General features: G+C 42.9%; 1 protein-coding gene across 1 annotated transcript in view; it reads right to left on the reverse strand.

Moving 5' to 3' along the window:
* Nucleotides 1-17004, reverse strand: part of RNF144B (ring finger protein 144B) — a 53126-nt gene extending 36122 nt beyond the window's left edge. Inside the window, exon 1 of the mRNA XM_058803672.1 lies at nucleotides 16793-17004. The gene's annotated coding sequence lies outside the window, so the exon portion shown is untranslated. The remainder of the gene's footprint in view (nucleotides 1-16792) is intronic.
* Nucleotides 17005-18140: the final 1136 nt, after the last annotated feature.

The following is an 18140-nucleotide window of genomic DNA, read 5'->3' on the forward strand; positions in this document are numbered from 1 at the left end:
CTCAACATCTTGGAGCCAGTCTCAACTTCAGGCCATTCAAAATTTACAAAGAGACCTGAACTGGCTGAGTTCTCTGAGAACATTCACCTTGCTGGCAAAAAGCACCTCAGTCAGGCTGCTTAACATCAAAATAAAAAAAAAGCCAAACAAAAACAAAACACATACAGATGAGGCATTACATATATATATATATCACTCTGCCTTTTCAAATGAGTTTCAGACTCATACTCCCACCCAAATGGGATCCTTCAGTCTTCAGTGCACCCACACAGTTTCAGTGAGTGTCTCCACTCCCACTTTCTATTCCTGTTGGTGACTTGGAAACTGCCCTAGGCAGTGCAAGACAAGAACAGACTCCCACTTTCCAGGCAAGCACTTCAAACATTTAGTCTGTAATGCTGGTGGTGGGTACCATGAACTCCACCTTCTCGTCACTGAGACAGTGAACTGCCAAGAGGGATGGTGAAGGCATCTAACCCAGGAAAGGACTTCAGCTTGTATGTGGTACTTCACACAGGGCTGGAGCTTAAAATCAAATGAGTAAGAGCATTTTATGCACAGTACTCTTCTTTGCATTGCCTTAATGATGCCAAAAAGTAGCTTTTGTGCATCCCTCTTCCTGGCATCCAGCTCTTCTATTTATTTCATAGACCTCTGAGGCATTTAACTGATGTTTGTGAACCAAGTGCACTAGTACTTTGACAGAGAGATGCTCACCAAAGCCATGTTTTCACTACACATCACAGCAGTGCTTAGGAATGAAATTTCTCTTCTTTGATGAGCAGCAGATGGAAATGCTATGTCTGCATGTAATGCTTTCTGGCCTAAGCATTTGAAAACACTGCACCATAATCGTAAAAAATCTCAAGACCCTCGTTCTTACACAGAAACACTGAAAAAGCAATTAAAGAGAATATCCTTGTGCTTAAGCTGAAACAATGCAAAGCCTATTTGCAGATTTTACTCACCTCAGCATAGACAGTGGGCTTCACTACTGTATTTAAGGCACAGAAAAATCTATCCACATCTCTAAGAAACTTGGCCCAGATTCTACAGACCTCCTTCTGAATACACTTTGCTGATGGCAAGACAACCTTCACACATATTTTACAAGCAGAGACCTGATGGCCAGCTGTGCACAGCTGCTTGCAGCAGCACCAAGAGTGCAGCTCTACTAAATCTGAAGAGCTGCATCACAAATGAAAGCTGCATGAACATGAAACCAATCAAAACCTATTGATGTGCTTGTCAGATCTGACATCTCATGAGGGAAACCAGAGACTTGAGCCCTTTGGTCCTCTTCTGCTGGCCTCCCCTGCAGCCCTGAGCACACTCTGGGCAGGGCTGTCAGGTCACATTTGGCAGCACGTCCCCGCTGCCATTCAGTGGCTGCCGGAGCAGCCAACGCAGCTGCAGACCGTCAATGCATATGTGATGTACTGACTTGCAGTGCCTGCTGAATTCCTCCCTAGGGGGAGAATGATGGGGCTCATGGAGTTTGTGGAACCCTTCCCTGCAGCTCTCATCTCATAACCTTACTCACAGCTGAGCCCATCCCCAGGCCTGCCCCCAAAGCCTCATGCCTTGTGCTCCCACAATCTGCAGGAAGACACTTTATCCACAATAAATCTGGGTCAGAGGATACTAAGCCCTTTTTAATTTTTACACTTGGTAGTTTCCTAGACTATCCCATCAGAGAAGCCATCAGATTTATACCTTGGAATGTCTTTCTTGTAAACACACAGTTTCAAGAGATATGAGCATCATGGCCAAGATTCTGGCAACCAAACTCCAAAGCAAACTTCTTTTTATGGCTTGCTATCAACTAGCCCATAACATACACTACTCCCACACAATTCTTGATGCAGTCCTGGGGCCAACTACCCTGATGCCCCTCACAATTTGCTCCGTACAACTCCAGAGCTTGAGCTCCAGTATGGCCAGAAGGCTTAGAAGGAAGTCTCCCTCTGAGTCAGGAACTCCAACAATCTTCTGTAATTGCTGCAGAAGGGTGGGAGGGAGCACTGAGTCACTGGAAATGCTATGGCAGATCAAGAACTACCTGTTATTTAAACCCACGTGCTAGACATTATCTCAGTATTTAGGAGAACTGTAACACATTTACTCAGGTTGCTTTTCAACAGCAGCTGCATCTGTACAGGTGAGCTACTCACCCTCACTCTGCAGTGATCTGAGATTTCTACACAGTAAAAGGCAGCGAAGCTAAAAGGACAGATGCACAAAAGAACAGGTAGGAATATTTCAAGATGTGGGAATGGATATAAAATGGGATACAACCATTTCAAAAGTCACTGTTCTTCGTATAACTAAAAGGGTTATGACCCTGCATGCAGGCAGCATTAAGGCAGCTGTAGGAAGATTCAGGTGTGTGATTGAGTTTTAGGGCTAGAGGCTAATTTTAGATGGCCTAAATCCAGCACTCAGTGTGACAGCAAGGAACAGGCTCCTGACACACTGCTCTGTGCTAGTAGCAGGCTAATGCCACAGTGTGATGGCTGTAGGGACTCATTATGATATCCTGTTCTCATTGATGATAACCCCTGTCCCTGAAGACTGTAGGTTAAATTCAGTTTTACTCCTTGTCCCTCCACATATTCACCCTTCCCTCACACCAAGATGCCAGAGCACAGCTGAGGTTCTCTGTGAAACAGGCAGAGCACCCTGTGGAAAACTCCAGCAGACAACACCAAGCACCAAGCAAGCCTGGCACAACAAAGGATCCACCCCCAGCCAGCCCAGGCTGGCTCAGCTCACTGCAGCCCCATTAACTCCATCAGAGTTCATCAAACAAAAGACAACAGGATCAGAGAACACAGAGACAGCTCTGTGTCCTGCCTGCTCAGCCCTTGAAGGAAACACCATGGCTACCAGGAAGAGCACTCCTCCCTGAGAGGCCAGCTTGTCCACAAGCAGCTCTCTGGGTCAGGCTGGCACAGGCAAAGCCATCCTGTTAGCGCTGGACACCTGCCTGTCAAAGGGGCAGCAGACCCGTGGCCTGCTGGCCCTGCTCCTTTTCCCAGAGCAACCCAGCCCACACTGGTCCTTCCATCTGCCCATGAGAATTGGGACTTCTGCTACTGCTGCCAAGGGACACTTGTTCAGGGAAGAGGTCAGGGTTACAGAGAAGGGTAATCCCATTCACCAGCAGCTGGGCTCTGAGATCACGTCTGCAGGGGAGGTTCATTCTCATCATCATCAGATCAGATGGTTATAACAGTATCTTCCTCCAGTTCCCAGCCTCTACTCCTCCTGTTCTTCCCCAACACTTCAAAATGCGTTGTCCTCTCTCAAGATCTGCAACTATCTCCTCAACTTTATGAGCCCAGCAGAACTGACTCTTCCAGGTTCGGCAGGGAAGCCATGAAGTTCCACCTCAGCTGCTCTGAATTTTCATGGCTTTCACTTTGCTACAATTGTCCCACAGACTGTCATTACTTAATTACATATCCATCAGTCCTCTTTACAGAGGATTAAAATTCCTATTGTAATTGCAACTGAGTTGCCAATAGGCTAGATTGAAAATTAAGCATCTTGGGTGTATGTGTTGTGCACGAGAAGCGGGAGTCTGAAAAATGAGTCAAGAACAAAAAGTAAAACATCATTCTGTGTTTAGTTATATGAACAAAAGTGATCAGAAATTAAAGTAAATTGAAAGTTTCTGGAAAACAATGGACACTCATATAAATACAACATATAGTTAAGCACTAAAATCTTCGCTTTCATGTTTACAAACACAAATGACCTGTTTAGGAATGCATCCCAAACAAAGCAAGAAATGTGTCACTGAAACTGTAGTGCAGCACCTCAATGCTGCAAAAAACCTCCACTGAACAGCAGCACAGGCTCCATGAGATGTCGTGGAATACGGACAAAGACTTCTTGAGGGCATTCTAATCCAGAGAAATATACTGGTGTGAATCCTGCACCAGCGTGAATCATGGCAAGGAAGGGTCAAACTGGCCCTGGCATGCATCAACACTCAGGAACTTGGAAGATCCACTTTTTTGGTCTACTTCTATCAGCCACATACACACACGCAGATCATACCCCTTTCACATTGCACAGGATTTCCAGGAAATTGGACATCTTTCCTCAAATTGTCTGCTGCTCAGCTCATAAGAACACTCATACTTTCCTGGCTGTGACCCTGACAGTGCTGATGGCACAGGACAAGGCAGGACCAGAAAGTCTGAACAAATGTGAGTGAGCTAGGGAGGATCAGCCCTGTGAGGCGCAAACTGCACAGTCACCAGGACCACAGCTCGCCAAGAGCTCAGACCTGCCAACGTTTCCATTTCACTCATCTGCCTGCAGACACTTTCCCTTTGTCTCTGGGAGGTGACAAAGCTTTGTGCTTTCTGTAGCACTGGAACATCTCAACACTGCCCATAAGCAAGAAAACATTAGAGAGTGCTCAAAGCAGAATGGGCTGAGAAGGGTAATACAAGCAGAAACACTAACACGAAAGATTGGAGCTTTTGAGTGAAGTACAAAAACCAGCAGAAAAGCACTGGAGGAAGGAATGCAGAACTTGTCTGCCTTCAGGGCCTCCTGACATTAGAGTGTCTGGTGTCTAACCTTGAAAATTACTTCCTAACAGCAAATATCTGTAATACCTGCTTCTAGACAGGTACTCATTGCAAATTCTGGCATTAGCATCCCAAAGTGGAAACTACTAATTCCCGGTGATGGGAGTGACAGAGCAGCTGGGTGAGTGAGTGTCTGGGAGACATCCAAAGCCAAGCCACCCCAGCTCCACAGAAGTATCAAAAATTGATGTAACCTACTGCTGAAACATTTCCTATAAGCAGGAATTTTAAGGTAACATCCTTGTTACAGTCACACAAAGGCTCACTTGAGCCTGCTCAGCTGGTTCAAATCATGACTACAACCCAAGAACAGAAGTTACTCTGTATATGCAATAGAGAAAACAAGCCAGGCAGTCTCCTGAGCTGGACATTGTCGATATGCCTGCAACCAACTCACTGTATTTAGCTAAAAAAAATGTGTCTGAATGTGACTTTCACCACTTAGAAACATCACACAGAATTCATTAATGCCTCCTGCACTGAAGCTGGAAGAGAATGAATGGAGTATGTTTAGCACCACAAGTTATGCTTTCATTTTTCACATGCTGCATCCAATTGCAAAAAAACAGAGCTCTTGGAGAAGCTACTTTAAGTCCTCTGCTTACAAAAAATTCTGCTGAAGTTAGTCAAGCTGCAATTAGAAGGAAGCCAAGAAATGCACAGGTATGAGACACATTGCTCCAGGAAACATTAATGGAACAAAAAGGGTCCTTAATGTGTTTTCCCCTGTGGGCTGGCACGTCCATCCTGAGAGGCCCCTCTGCCCCAGTACACCCATAAACCAACAGCCAGGCATGTGGACTTGCATAAACATGGTGAGATTGAAAAAAGGTATAAGGATGCATGTGGGTCTAACACCTAGCACAGCAACCCTCCCTTTTACAAAAAAAAAAAAAAAAATGAAAGAATTTACCATCAAGCAAACTCACAGCATGTGTGCTACACTCCTATTTAGTGTACCAGGTATTTACTAAACTCTCTTGGAGACACATTTGCAAGCACTGCAAGTAATTCTTTCTCATGCCCTAGAGATTTTTCAAGTAATCCACCCATATGAAATTAATTCAGTGCCATACAAAAACATGGTTTGACATTGTTCACTCAGGATTCTGTTGTTTCCTGTAACCAAGGCTCCCTCCTTAAAAAACAAAATTGAAAAAGAAAACTACCTGAAAAACATGAGTGTTCAAAACCAATGCTAAAAATCAGGTCCTTGGGGAAAAAGAGTAATTACAGAAAGATTTAAAGCATGTAACAGAGTGGTAGTAAGATAATGGAGTCAAATTGCAAGATATAAACTGAGCTATGAAATTAGGACTTGTGAAGACAGCTGTCAGAAACCCACATTTCTATCCATTTCAGTGAAATGCCATCATTACCACTTTTGGTTACAAGTCCTTAGCTGTCCCAACTCTCTCAAGACAATGTCATTCAAAATTCATTACTATGGCAGATTTTTTAAACTCAGCATCTCTGCTCAGATGATTAGTCTGAGCCAAGTGCACTACAGCTTCTGTGGTCTTACACACAGACCACTAACCCTTGGTGCAATAATTTCTCCGCTGCCTTCACAGAGCTACCTACCCAGTCCATACAGCATGACTTATCAGGCAGCGATCCAGTTAGGCTGTAAACATATGATTAAACCCACAATTTTAAAAAGGCTTCATCTTCAAGAATGACATTTAATCATATGTTTAAGTGCTCCTGTGTATCAAAGCCTCAATGTTCTGCTTTATTTAAATGAGGTTATTAAGACGTTAAACAAGTACTTAAATTTTCTGAAATCACGGTCTCAAAAAAGCAACCAAATTCACAAATAGAAGGTCTCATTTTAAATACATTTTTAATATATTCAGAATTACTGCATTACATCTGAGCCTTAAAACAGCAAGCAGTTGATTACATGCATGTACAAGGAGAACCCATTTCTGGATTACCATAATATGCTACCAAGCCGAAGCATTAGAGAGCATAAAAGCATTTCAATATCTGTTCTCTTTGAGCAAGGTTTAAGAAAAGTCAGATGTATAATATTTCATGACAGCTTTCTACACTGTGAAATTTTTATTGTCAGAAAACTTGTTTAAAGGACAAGCAGCCTAAGTAAATGCGCTGGTACATGAGAACACACCAAAGGCAATTTCTCTCACTTGTTTTCATTGGAATGCCTGGAAAAAAAACCCAAAACCTTGAGCTGCTGAGCTGCTATTCAAGAAGCAGTAGCTATATGGAGTATTTTCATATCAAGCTAGCAAGCAAAAAATAAATATTTCAAATACTTCTAAAGAAATGCAGTGAGTGGAAAGCCTCTTGCACCCAAAAAAAAAAAAAAAAAATTAAGGGAGTTAAGGGACTGACTACAGTAATTCAGAATATGATCTGGATTTCTGCCAAGAATTTTTATACCAGCACTTTAGGATATTTAAAATACACATTGAACAGCTTCCCAATAAACCAGAACACCACTAGAACACACGCAGATCAGTCTCCACAAGGTTTTGAGAATACACTTGTTGGATAACTTCTCTACTGTACTGCAATACTGTGAGGTATGAGTAACTTTGAACATTTAGAACAGCAGTTCTTCACAGCAACTTCTTGTGAGCCTATGTCAATATGTCCTCAGGGAGGTGGGGTTTTTTGCAAGAAGACCATGGTTATTAACTGAAAATAGCAGAATATATACCTTTTTTCTGAAACAGATGTGACTGCAGTTGTGGGAATCCTCTATAGATTTCCTTGCAATACTGCTTGAGAACAGGTAAGAGGGGAAAAAAATGGGAATTTCCCCCTTCCACTCTTAAAAAGCAGGAGAGTTCAAGAACAGGGAATCTACAAGATAATGGTGAAATAAATGCTGCCACTCACAGCTGAAGGGAGCTAGGAAAAGCACTTTTGGATCACTTAAATATAAAAACATGTCAGCTAAAAGAGAAATAATTCAGCCTGTTATTAAACTGAAAGGCATAATCAAAACATGGTATTTGACTCGTTGCAATACTGACAGGAGCCACACAATGGCAATACTCATGGAGTCCATGAGGATGGGAGCAAGCCATTCTGCATGGGATGAGGTCAGACCATATTGCAGAAGCCACCACTTTCACTCAGTTCTGTGCTTGAAACCAGCACATATCCAAGTTCAGGACACAGCTCTATCAACACTGGCAGCCTGGAAAGCCACAGCTTCCTGCACCAGATCTCCTGGATGTGAGTGCTGGGCAGGCCTGTGGGTTTCCATCTCAGGGTGACTCAGATGTATCAGGCTTACTGTGCCTTACTGAGCAGGGGGATGGTGCTGGCCCCAGACACAGGCTTATAGTGACCCCTGGTCCTGCAGGAGGTCAACAGCAGGATTCTCCTAAGGTTTTATGTTCATCCTGGTCACAGTGCTCAGCAAAGCTGATCAGCACAAAATGCAGTGAAACAAAATGCAGTCAGAAAAGAGAACTAGAGTGGTTTTGGCATCAAACATTTCCAAATATTTCCAAAACACATTCAAACAACAAAATTATACCAAGTGGAATCCCAAGTACTGGTTACCAGGTCTGAGATTAAAATCTAAAGCTTTTCTAAATAACATCCCCTGTTCTTAATGACACAATGCAACATATGCTAATGCTAAGCTACAAGGAATTTCCACTCAAACTAGCTTGGTGTACTTTACTTTTAATATCCTGTTGACAAGAGGTAATATACCACTATTAAATAAAAACACATTCCTCAAAATGACAAATGACAGATCTTTCTTTCAGACCACATGAAGGCTTTTGGTAACTGTGGAATTTACTAAGTAAAAGGAATTGACCTTTTGGGAGGTCAAATGGGTTGATAACTTGGCTAGCTGTCTTTGCTAAGACAGGAATAGAAAGTCAGATGTAACAATTTGCCTCTGACACAGAAAAAAATGTTTATTTTTGTTAATCAGATAACAAAACCCTGGGATATGCTAAATCTCTGAGCTGGAATGTTTACAGTTTAATAGGGTGTGTTCAGAAGACATTTGCAACACTAGCCTGTTCTAACATAAAAGATTTTTAGGAGAGACTTGTAAACACACATTGTTAAAGTGAAAGCAATGGAAAAACAGTGGAAAACAGAGGGACCAGCTCCATGTGACTGTAGTCTGCACTCTTCTTCTAACAAGAAACTAACTGGACTCTTGGGGTCCCTTGGCTGGAGACTGCCAAAGCTGTGTCTGGAGCAAGCAGTGTCCCAACTACAAGGCAAGCAGGTCAAGGCAGAGATGTGACACAAAGCCAGGCCTCCAAAGGGCCAGCAAGAACCTTACTGGTGTCAAGAGGAGAATGCAGAGTTTGCCAGAAGCCAAGGAACAACGCAACTGACAGGAACAATGAACCTGATCCTTCACTGAATTCTGCAAAAGGTACTGAAAGCCAACTATTGGGAAAAAAAATTACCGTGTGTTTGTTTTTAGAAGGGATGACCTGAGAATTTTTCTTTCAGTGCTTGCAATAAGATAATACCTTTAACATCTCTGTCCATATAGTTTTGTTAAGCCACAGAAAGTGCAAACTTGCAAGAATATAGCCCTACAAACTTTTTTCACTGCAAGCATTGAAAAGCACTTTTAGCAACTTTAGATTTACATCAACAGAAATGACAGAATAAGTTGATTTTCCTCCTATAATGATTTTTGTGTGACTGCTCAGTGAACAAAACTAATACATATAATATTTTAATCTGCCCCTATCTAATCTTACAGCCAAATACACTGCTGATTATTATACAATAAATATGCTGTTTGAGGTCACCAAAATAAAAACTGAAACATTGAAAACTGCCCTTGACCCAAATGTATCTCAGTGACTTAGAAAGCTTACCCAGTGGTAACTTTCAAGTCTTAGCTACAAGGACAGTCAGTGAATCAAAGACTGGAAGTCAAATCTGAGGATTAGACCTTGGGGAAGTCACTATCTCTAACATAAGCCTTTGCCATTAAGAAAACAACATGAACAGCTACTGACTATGCTGAAATTTGGCAAGAAACAATAGTAGAGGTTTGGACCCGGACATGAGGCTGTTTTGAAACTAAACACATTTATTACTACTGCTTTTCATGACTGGTAGTTAAACTAGTCAGAGTCTATCCCTAAACCACTCCTCTGCCAGCTCTTCAACAAGTCCTTCCAAAGGCAACTGGAGATGAGGAAAGGACAAGTTCCAGCTCTGACCTGATCTGCAGAGGCAAAAAAGGAGAAGTAAACACCAGTAGCAGTCCCCTGACTTTACATCTCTCTGCTTGTCCTCTCGGTATTCACATTTCATCTCCCTCTTTCCCAGCCCACACATGGGAAAGGGTAAGAACCCAGCACGCTGGGAGACAGATCCTGGGAGGAATTCTGCTGCAGGCAACTCCTTCCATATTGCCTACTGCTCCAGTGTGGAGGAGCCCCATGTGCCCAGGCTTTGAATTCAGGGCACCTCTAACCACTGACAGACCTCACGGACATGCTACTGAACAGATGTGAACTATGCTGGAATACCTTCAACTACTATTAGTCTTACACTATTGACGAACTTTAACAGACATGTATTTTTAAAACAACTGTATATTAACATTTTTATTAATAAACATTTTTAACACACTATTTTGCTCTGCATTTTATTAACAGTGTAAGACAAATACAGTATTTGCTTAAACCTGGGTAAAAACGCTGTTTGGCTAATGACACTGTATATCACACAACACAACGCTGTCTCATTGCTGCCCTGCCCTCTCCCACCCTATTTCTACATCCACCTTCTGTCTCTGTGCTTCAGGCTCCAAGCATTTACAAGAAGATTTCTGCCTGTATTGTGCCAAGCACAGGGAACACAGTTAGTTTCTCAGGGGCTCGATGTAATACTCAGAAATCCAGATGTTAGTATAAGACATGTAATAAACCAGAAGTGTCCATCAAGTGCAGTAAGAGGTTTGCATTCATCACTCCCTCACTTCAGATCCAAATTTCAACATTCATTGCAGAAATAATTACAAGGGAGAACAGCAACCTGTAAACATAGGAGATTTCAGCCTCAAGTGCCTCAGCCTCTGCTAACAATTGGCTAGTCTCTACATGATCTTAGCCATGCAGTCCAAATCCTGCCAAGAGGAGTGTTTCCAAAGGAGTGCTTTTCAATGGACCTGTGCATTATGTGTGCAAAGATAAGCAACTGGGAGCTTATCTTTGTAAGAAGCTGCCCCACCTCCCAAACTCTCAGAAAAATGAGTAAGTAGAGCTGAAAAGAGCTCATAGACTTGTTACATTACAGGATTACAGTCTTACAGAAAATTTTCTAGAAACTTTCTGTTAGCTGGTCTTTTAATTATGACCATGACAACTAATGCCCATAGGCAAAATAGGCATTTTGTCCTCGTTGTTGTGGAATTGGAGAAAAGACAAGAATTCCTGACTTTTTTCTACTCTTCACAAGTGTATGTTTCCTTAATTTGTTGGTCCTTCCTCCCAAAATGCGATAAGCAAAGTTAACAAGGGGGTTGAAATTGCTCAAGCCATGCTCATTGCTTGGGTATTTGCAACAAAAACATTGACCAACACTAAAAATACACATCCTCATAGTAGTATTGTCTAAATTATGTACATGTATGTGGCTTCTACTTCACCCCTGGCAAAGAGCATGATTGCCTTTCCCACAGATTTTCTGTGGAAACTGTGATGAAGAATCTCCACCACTGAAACCATCAGGGCAACTGTGGAGAGGTCAAGAGGGTGCAAGATTGCATCTTCTCCATTGTGCAAAATTTCAGCAAGCAAGTTATTGCTGGCCCTGTGGATGTTATCATAGCCCTAAAATGGGCAAACCCCATGGGGAAGAGTTCCAGTATCAGTGGCTGGCAGAGCACCCACTGCTGTGAAAAATGTTCCAGTGACTGCAATGGTAAACAGCCCACAGGATCAGCTCCATTTCCCCAATGACTACAGCACTGTAACCTTCTTTTTTTTTAAGGGGGGGGGTGGGGAGACTGGCTTGTTTTCCTTCATCATCTCCCCACCTCCATCAGAATGCTTCAAAAATTAATCACAGGCAGAACATATGAACTCTCCCATCTACTGCTCAGACATAACCAGTGCCAGCCTGTGTGTCACTGCTTCTACTTAATTCTGGAATTTTCTTTGCATGCAAAGGATTAGCCTGGATGCGAGTTGTCATTAAATGTGTTTTTCCTTCTACGTACATAGGGATTTAGAGCGTGCAATTTTGAACTATTTGCAGCTATATATGCACACATGTGCAAAGAAATCTCCCCCACGCCACAGCAACATACAGCACTAAGAGTGTAAGCAGTGGTAGCCTCCAATTAATCGTTTCAGTCCCCAAAAACAGATACAGCTCTTCTGTGCCCATGATTTTTCCTTTTGCAAATATACAGAACACAACAATGTTTTCAGATCTGCAAGTTTTGTTCCCATCTATCTGAAAATTCAACATGAATTCAATATCATCAAAGCCTCTGTCAGATACTCAGACAATGTCCACTCCTTGAGTAATGACTCATGTCTTATGCTTTCCATCCTCTCCTCATTTTTACAACAAAGCAAAAGGCAGAAAAGCTTGCAACAGACACAAATACTGACAGTCTCAATTAAAGGGCAGAAGCATGAGCATGACAGTAAAATGGTAATTTTTCCTTCTAATAAAAAGTGATTCTGTATTCTGTCTCCTAACCAGCATCTGGACAAACTAGAGAAATGGGTGCATAAGAACTAAATGGTTCAGCAAGTCCAAGTGCAAAGTGCTGCACCTGGGTCAGAGTAATCCCAGACATGGGTACAGAATGTGAGAAGAACTCATTGAGAGCTGCTCTGCCAAAAAGGACTTGGTGGTTCTCATGGATGAAAACCTGGACATGAGTCAACAGCATCAGTGCTTGCAGTCCAAAATGCCAACCACACCCTCGGCTGCACCAAAAGCAAAGCGGGCAGGAGATCAAGGGAGGGGATTCTGCCCCTCTACTCTGCTGACACCCCACCTGGAATTCTGAATCCAGCCCTGTGGTCCTCAGCACAGGAAGCACAATGGCCCTGTTTAGAGCACATCTAGAAAAGGGCAACAAAGATGATCAGAGGGCTGGAACAACTCTCCTCCAAAGACAGGCTGAGAGCTGTGATTGTCCCGCCTGGAGAGGGGAAGGCTCCCGGAACACATCAGTATAGCATTCCAGTAGCTAAAGGGGGTCTATAAAAAAGGAAAAGCAATTTTTACACAGGCAGATAGTGATCAAAGAAGTGGAATGGTTTTAAACTAGAAGAGAGGAGATTTACATTAGGTGTTAGGAATAAATTCTTTCCTCAGAAGGATAGTGAGACACCAGAATAGACTGCCTAGAGAAGCTGTGTATGTCTCATCCTTGGAAGGCCAGGTTGGATAGAACTATTAACAACCTGGTCTAGTGGAAGATGTCCCTGACCATGGCAGGTAGGCTGGAACTAGATGGTCATCAAAGTCCCTTTCAACCCAAGCCATTCCATGATTCTATGCTCTCTTGTCTCTCCTTGCAACAAAAAGCATGTATAACGAGTACCCCTGATGGCTGTGCCTACAACAGGCTTGGGAAATACACAGGAAGAAACTCCATGCAGAGAATTTGTTCTAATGTGCATGGACCCAAAAGTGTGACCCAGATTCATGTGTCCCAAATCATTGTGCCTGCTGCTGGCTGGCTTTGGGACTCCAAAGAGATATTGACTCCAGAGAGATATTGACTCACTCAGAAGGAGCAAGGATGCTAAGTTAGCCCAAACTCAACCAAAGCTGGAACTGTGCTTGCAGGAACCAAGTACACTCAGAGCAGAAGGTACACTGGTGACCTTTCTAACTACATATTATGGGTTTTCTCTTGCGGGCTGAGCAGATTCCCCTAAAAATATAAAAAAAAACCCCACCCAGATCTTGGGTAACTAATGACATTTTTTTATTATTACAATAGAATAAAAGAAACTAAAAATGAGCAACACGTATGTCATTGTGCACAAGTACCAATACATACAAAGAGATCTAGGAAACTTCAAAAAAAAGTGGTTTTTTACATAGCTGCATTTTTATTTGAAAGTATGTTTGCAATGCAATTAACCTAGTTATGCTCTGGAGCCTAAAAATTTCTACTTGGCACCTCTGTTCCTCCTGGAAGACTAGGAGTTGGAAAAGTTCTACTTCAGCAGGAAGGGAAGGATAAGGACCTTTGTAACTTGAGATTTTTTATTTTTGTTTTAGTGTTTTAGTATCTCCTAGCAGTGACCTACTTTACGAATGTAAAGCCCACTCAGTTCCCACTGAGCCAAAACTATTTAGAAGAGACACAGAACGATTACTGAACACTATTTTCTTACTGATCAGCACAAAGTTATTTGGCACAAGCATCTCTGTAAATGTTTGTCCAAGACTAGGTAAATTTGCAGTGTACGATGGCCCTCAGACCTGTGCTTCTGTCAAGTGAGAAGGCTCATAGTCTAGCACTGCAGCTCAGCTATGCTTCAGGAGAAATACAGAATGCTAGAGGCTGAGCTTAATATCACTGCTGTCTTTCCCTTTGGATCTGTTCTTTCTTGTTTTCCTCAATGTTTCCTTTTGCAAACCAAAAGAAGATCAGATTTCAAACGGAATGAATGTAAGGGCAAAGAAGACGATTTGTGAAGTGCATTTTACTGGGCTCCGCTTTGGCATGGAGAAACCAGAGGAAGAGAAGGGAAATGTACCCAGCTCTGGGCAAGTACCAGAGGAAAAGCACAGCTCCAGAATCACTTTCAGCCTCACAAAGCTGAAGGCAAAGTCTGCTTTAAGATATGCAAGGAGGTCTGATGGACTCAGCTCATGGCGACACTGGCAGCCTGCCACAGTATTTTGTTCACGTGTGCCTGAGCTATCCATGGGCCCAGAGCTGTAATTATGGTCTCAGATGTCACAGTACTACTAGCCCAGGAGATATTTATGGATCTGATACGCACAACCTATAGGCACTGTGAAGTTACAGGCACATTCAAGAAAACTCCCCACTCCAGAAGAGGGACAGCAAGTCTGTAGCAGTTCTTTCAAGCTACATCAAAGCAACACACTCCACTGGGTCTCAGTCACTGAAAGGTCTGAACAGGGTGAACTGCAGGCACAGGGCTCAGGCTCACACCACAGATGATATCAGAGGCATACTAATGAGCTGGGAACCAGGTTAAGCATTAGCACTGCTTGTTTCCCTACAGAGGGGTTTGCTGATTCTCACAGTTGCATTTTAAACTCACAATAATAATATGGACAAGTATGTGCACAATAATATGGACACTTTCCTCCACCAAAAGGGAAAGGGCAGACAATCACTTCCACACTGTTTATTTCTACAAAGGTTATGAAGCATTTAGAGAATAGAGTGCAATCAAAAAACCTAGCTAGAAAGAAAAAACTCCATATTGTTTGCTATTTATACTGCTAACTTTTGCTCCAAGGCATACTACCACAAAAACAGAATCACCAAAATGTCACATCTGCGGGAAAGAAGCCCACAACCACCACTGAGGTGCATGCAGAATGGGGAGCAGAAACTATTCCAGGTTGCCAAATGCTAGTTCCACATGAAGCCTAGGGAGGTTTCTGTGTCCTGACGTGAGCATACAGGACTTTGTGTGAAACACCCCCATCAGCCAGTAAGATGCATGGAAGAAAAGGAGTTTGATTGTCATCACACTTGCTTGGCTCTGGAGTAGCTGTGGTTTATTCTGAAAGAATACCTCCACTTTACTACAGCTTTAGACACTCTGCAAACACACACTTCTCAATCCATAATCTAAAGTATTACTTTCAGCAGCATAACTGCAGCCATGCAGCCCTATCAATGTGCAGTTCTTTCTCCAAAATAGCTTATGTTCATTGATGGAAGCATTTCAGCCACTTTCATGTTAAAGCAACAACCCAGACACCCACTCACATTCAGGCACAGACAAGTCCTATACAGGACAAGCATCAGGACAATCTGCTTGTTTTGAAAAATATTTAAAACAAGATTTTGAAACTTCTGTTTCCGTAAATATTGGAATCCCAAACGCAGTGCCTGCCCTTAACCGAGACCGCTTGCCCTTCAGGCTGAGGGCAGCCAAACATATCAGATTGCCTGCTCACAGGCACATGGAAAGTTGCATGGGGGTATTTTCAGTCACAGCTTGTGTATCTCTGCTAAAATTTACTTCTTTAAAGCATTCGGTGTCTATTGACCAAGAAGATTCGAAGGCACCCTGCAATGCTTTCTTTACTATAGTAATTCTAAATATTTTACAACTTACAGTGCTCTCTGAAGGAAGACATTCGATATTGCTGCATGCAGTTAGGAAGCAAAGTACTTTTGTATTACAGAAAATACAGAGCTTTAAAATAAACTAGACTGAAATATCTTTATTACTAAAGCTGCTTCGCACTGAGAAAGCCTTATGATGAGAAAGCAGGGCAAACATTCCAGTAAATGCAGTTGTCTATTCTCAGCATCAAAAAAAATTTAAATGCAAACTAGGAAACTAAAGTATGGCAGATTTTGTATGTGCTTACATAAACGACATAACCCTAAACCCTGATCAGATTAGAAGTGTACATTAACACGGATTAGAAGTTAACACATGCACAATACAGATGAATGCCTTTTTTCCTTCCTGATACCAGCTGCATGAAACTCTGCCAGAAGAAATGCCTTTAAACCAGGAGGAAGTATCAGCATTTTAAACTCAGGCTTCCTCCAGCTTAATCAGGTATTTTTCCAGTATGAAAGTTCCTCTATTTAAACTAAAACATAAGCCATTTTAGCAACTGCCTTTCACACAGACATATCCTAATTCTGCAGCATTTTCAAACACTTCACATAGATATTTCTCCAAAAGTTACACTGTCAAAAGTCATTTCACCCTTTTGGGAAGTACTTGACGTCTATTTATTTTCAGCCTTTTAACAGTCAGGACACCAAGGTTTCCTTCTGCCTCAGCTCTAAGCACCACGTAGTTTGATTTTAGCCAAACCACAAATAACATTTATTTTAGCTATTTAATCATTCTAGTCCTTACCTTGGGGGGGGGAAGGGAAAAAAAAAGAAAAAAAGCCTTTTCCATTTTCTTGCATTAGAAGCAAATGCTGGCTTTCTGTTCTTTGCAGGTATCCTAAAACAGACAGAAAGCTGCATTCCAACATACCTTGAAAGGAGAGCAGCGCTCAGTGCCAGCTGTGTGACTTTTCAGCAGCTGCACTCAGACTCGGGCATTCCCAAGGAACCACGATGCCACCGAGCCGCGCAGCTCGCAGCGAGGAGCGCAGCCGATTCCTGGTCCCTGGCGCTCTGACAGCTGAACGCTTCTAAGGGCTGCAGCAGGGCTCGTCTGCCAGCCCCTGTGCCACTGCGAGAAACCATCCCCTCCCTGCTATTAAGTGCGTGCTGCCATTATATCTCACCCGCGCCTCACAGCCCGCATGCAGCGGCTGTGGGAAAGCCGCATTTATTTGTACAGGAAGCGTGAGCACAGCACTTCCTACTTCCCATGCCAGACTCACTTCAGCCGCAGGTGATCGCCGGCACCCGGGCAGCTCCCGGCAGGGCACACCTCACCTTCTGCTCGGGGTCCCTGGGCAGCTCCCGGCCAGGGCACGCCTCACCTTCTGCTCGGGGTCCCTGGGCAGCTCCCGGCCAGGGAACGCCTCACGTTCTGCTCGGGGTCCCTGGGCAGCTCCCGGCCAGGGAACGCCTCACGTTCTGCTCGGGGTCCCTGGGCAGCTCCCGGCCACGGCTCCCACCCCAGCCCCGCAAGGTAAAAAACTGAAAGCAGCGAGGCTTCTTTCAGATGTGACACTCATCAAAACCCTCCCAAATTAACCTGTTTGGGGAGAGCACTTTGCATAGCTGCTGATGTCTGAAACCTCGCTGGCTTCTGCTTGTGAAAAATGTCATCTAAAAAAAAATTATTTCTTCACGTTGGAGAGGAATTGAGCAAAAAATCTGAACTCAAAAGTAAAGTACCCGTGTAATTTCAGATCTGAGTGTTTAATGATGATGGTGCTCATCTAACTCTGTCAATACTAAAATTACACTCTTTAAGCGGTCCCTGTGTGCAAGAGGGGTTGGGAATCCTGCAGTTCCGTATTCCAGACCTACGGGTGTGATTCACAGCAGCCAAGCAGCAGGAGAGAATATCTAATTGTGCCACATGACACCAAACCCTCAAGAACTTTTCCTGCTGTAGGAAATGCACCACACCCACAGATAAGAAATATAGATACATCAGAGTGCAGAGAGTGCACAAAAACAGAAGGAAGTATAAATGTTAATCTACAATTTTCTTATGATGAAATAAATTTACTTTGTATTTCATGCAATCATTGCTGGCATTTTGCCTTCAGTACTTTCCTGTGAAAAATTACATATAGGCATTTCTTCCGGGGTGTATAAAAGCTCACAGCTGAGCTTTTAGTTATTTTCAGACAATTATACTGCATCAGATTAATTTAAGGAAAAAAAAAAAAAAAAGCTTGTGCAACTTCAATTCAGCC

Source organism: Ammospiza caudacuta, chromosome 1 (genome assembly GCF_027887145.1).
Source record: "Ammospiza caudacuta isolate bAmmCau1 chromosome 1, bAmmCau1.pri, whole genome shotgun sequence".
NCBI classification, from domain to species: domain Eukaryota; kingdom Metazoa; phylum Chordata; class Aves; order Passeriformes; family Passerellidae; genus Ammospiza; species Ammospiza caudacuta.